Genomic DNA, 4,138 nt, shown 5'->3' with positions numbered 1-4,138 from the left:
AGAAAGCCATTTCTCAAATTTCTGGGCCATTAATGCTGTGGAACTAATTAATACATAGTGTCTAGATGATCCTGTGATCCCTGGTATCTAAAAGTATCTAGTATCTTCGGGCAAGTCTATTCTGCTATGGATTGTGGAATTCGTTTACACAGGAAATTGTGCAAAAACAACAAATCAACTAAAGTGTCTTTTTGTTCGTAGATACACTTTTTGTCTTATAGATTTCATTCTGTTATTTATATTTATTTCTATAAATTTTATTGATTTTCATTCTTTTTAAAAAATAATTGTTTCCAGACTTTCATGCAATATATTTTCATCATATTCAGATTCCCTCCCACATCTCCACTCTCACCTTATCAATCTCCACTCTCCACCTCCCACCCCAACACTTTATGTTTTCTATTAGCAAATGCAAAACTCTATCCTTACACAACATATTTGAACTGGGCATCAGAGAAATCATAGCTTGATTAGAATGGCAGTGATCTATAATTCTTATAGAACAGGGCCTTAATTCCTTTCCTTTGCTTTGATTTGAGGTCAGGATACCCCCAGGTTCCTTGGAATGGAATTTTCACACTTATTTTCTGTTTCTCTTACACACTGCTTATGATTGTCAAGTAAGGATTTTTCTCTCCATCAGCAAACAGAAATGCTTGGATTTCCTCATTAAAGTCAGTTATTCACAACCCACATACATGCAGGCTACACTTTATCTGTTTCAGGGCCTCACTCTGCACAATACCCTACTGTGGTCCAAGGCATTCTCCCAATAAGTGGATTGACTGTGGGTAAAAACAGAAGCTATGTACTCACAACAGGCAGCAGTTAGCTAGCAGGCTTCCAACACAAGATTCTCTGAGTGGTAGTTGGGAAACTCATTTATGTTTTTATTTTATCTGTCTGAGTGATTTGCAATCATGTATGTAAGTGCACCACATCCATACAGTGCCTTCAGACACAAGAAGAAGGTGTCAAATTCCCTGAAACAGGAGTTATATGTGGTTTTTCACTATCATGTGGGGGCTAGAAACTGAATCCAGGTCCTCTGCAAGAGCAGCCAATTACTGATCCATCTCTCCAGCTTCTATTTATCACTTTCTATGATTCATTTGTCTCATGATTATACCAAATGACCTAAAAATCCCATATACACATATGATGTTAACTTTAGAGGAAAATAAATGCCTAATATTTTCACAGAAAGATTTTTTGAATTATGTGTATGTATACGTGTGTGTCATGAGTGTAATGCCAGTGGAGGCCAGACAGAGATATCAAATTCCCTGGAGCTGGAATTAATACGGAATTGTGTGCTGCTTCACCTGTATAACGGGAGCTAAACTCTTGTCTTCCAGAAGAGCAGTACATGCTTTTAATCAATGAAACATCTTTCTATCCCTTCTAATAACTTATTATTTTTGGCTTGATACCTAAAATCACAGTGTTGATGTTTGCTATTTTGCTGGCCTAACTCAAGTGCTTACATAATGTAGGATTATCTCATAAAGTGAATTTGTAGACATAGTATTAAATTAATTTATTAGAGACTTTTTTTTTCCTTCAAAGACTATAATATTAGCTCAACAAACACTAGGAACTAAATTTAGCTCTGAAAAATTAACAAGTATAGTGCTGGGTGCGGTGGTGCACAACTTTAATTCCAGTACTGGAGGACAGAGGTAGGTGGATCTCTGTGAGTTCAAGGCCAACCTGGTCTACATACTGAGGTCCAGGCCAGGTGGGGCTACAGGCAGACCCTGCATCAAACAAACCAAAATAAAAATTAATAATTATAGTAGAATAAAATAGAGTATTCTTTTGTACCTGTTTCATTTCTGCATTACTTACTATATTTATATCTTTGAGTAATAATAAATTCTCTACTGTTTACTGCAGCTTTCTAAAAGATTATCAACTATCAGGGCATATCTTAGAGTTCACTAATAATAAAATAAGGAAAATAGGACACAGTAGAAATTAGAATATAGAATATGTAAAAAAATCAATGTTTGCCAACCAATAAATACCTTGAAAGAGAGAAATCCCATAAAAGCCATACAACTTGGAGACAGAGTGTTTAGGTGCCTAAAAAGACTGAAGTGCTGGAATACTGAGAACTCTGTGAAGCCAAGACATGAGATGACAGGGTGTTTTTTAATCCAGTCCATCAAAGTGGCTACTCATGAATCCAGAGAAATTCAAGAAGAGTGAGATTTTTGAAACGAGAGCTTTGAGAATAACGTTCTGCCATTATTAGCCTGATTTGTGTTCATTTCTCTGTTCCAATCAGGGACAGCTCAGTGGCCTTCACCTCAATTACTTCTCCAAGGAACAAAAGAACTTATGATTTATGGGGCACTGGTATTGGCATTGCTGGGAAGAGAAAGGGTTTGTGAAATCAATTAACTGCCTTCTTGATTTGTTGAATATTAAACCTTGAAGATTGAAAGTGGAATCTTTTCGAAGATAGCAGGAACTTTTACTTTGGTCCATGAACTTCCAGTATGAATTATCTTATGCCATCTTTAAATGGTTTTATACATAATATAATTAAACAGAAAAATCAAGTCCTTCTCTACTAATTATAAAAAAAAAACACACACTAAAGTCAAAATACTTGTTAAAAGGTGGATTAGTGAATGTGGACAGATGGCTGAGTGGTTAAGAGTAAATGTTGCTTTTGCAAAGTATTGGAGTTCAATTCCCAGCACCCACATAGAGGATCGGAAATATACAACTCCAGTTCCAAGGTATCTGAAGCCCTCTTCTGGCTTCCATGAGCACCGGACATGTATCTGGTACATATGCATTCAATGCTCGTGCACATAAAATAGAAATAAAATGAAATCTTTAAACATAGAGATAGACTTGTGTATAAACATGTGTCTGCTGGTATACATAGAGTTGGAGAGGGTGTAGACCTCAGATGAGAAGTTACTACCGCCACTTTCCCAGTCCAATATACTTTTAACTATATTTTAAATGCATATCCTTATGTTCACAAGAAAGTGTAGTTCTCACCATTCATCAAAGAAGCATCTTTTGCAACAGATGGAGACTATTAGAAACTTCCACAAATGGTGAAATAGTGACTTTGGGGTAACCAATCCCAAATGATAGATATAAAATGAAAGCTTTATAGATAAGGCTGTGGTAACATCACATAAAATTGGGCAGAAAGATTGTAAAAGCCAGAGGAAAACAATTCATCACCTGCTAGGTAATGCATTCTTGACATGCTAGGCAAGATGTGGATGGGGAAATTGTCACTGGGTCCCCACCTGTAGACAAAGACATACAGGCAATCAGTAGATATTAGGGGGAGAACTGTTTTTCTCTAGGAACTAGCTTCCTGTGTCTAATCCCAAGTGATCATCCCTAAACACATGTACACATAAGCACACCAATATTAAACATACTCAGCGCATTATGTATTATATGTATATGTATGTGTTTTGTATTTATAAATGTTTGAATGTGTATTGAACAGCAATAATCAAAGAGGATAAGAAGTGGAGAGGGGCTGGGGCAACAGGGACTGGGAGGGGTGGGAAACATGCAAGTAAAATATTCATATATGAAATTACCCCAAAATTAAAAATATTTATAAATAAATTGAGGGAGGAATCAGCATGAAATAGTAAGGGAAAGTAAATTTCTTAGTGAGAACCACAATTATACAGATAAATTAGATCATATTAATAAAGCAAAGGGATAGAAGAGAAGGGGATGGAAAGAGGAATAGTACCCACAAAGTAACACCTATAAATACCTATAAATAAGTGCATGATGTTTCTTTGCTGAGAAAATTTACATATGGCTGCGCATCAGCTGTGCATTCTTAATGAGCCTTTAAGAAAGAATTTTATCTTGCCAAAAAAAAAAAAAAAAAACCCAATAAGCTCAGACAATAACATCGATGTGCAATATTGGAATCAATTCTTCCAGTCATTTTTGTCTTTTTAAATTTCTATGCTGTTAACCAAAGGTGGATCCTAACAGTCATAATGAAAACAAAACCCAACACTTTACAATAAATAACTAAAATTAGAATACTCAGGATACTATATTAGCTGAAAAAAATAAAATGTGATCAATTTATAAACCCACCCAATTTTGAGTATGTTGAAAT

The sequence above is a fragment of the Nannospalax galili genome, unplaced genomic scaffold (genome assembly GCF_000622305.1).
Source record: "Nannospalax galili isolate Female #2095 unplaced genomic scaffold, S.galili_v1.0 scaffold595, whole genome shotgun sequence".
In the NCBI taxonomy this organism is placed as follows: domain Eukaryota; kingdom Metazoa; phylum Chordata; class Mammalia; order Rodentia; family Spalacidae; genus Nannospalax; species Nannospalax galili.
This window is presented reverse-complemented; position numbering follows the sequence as displayed.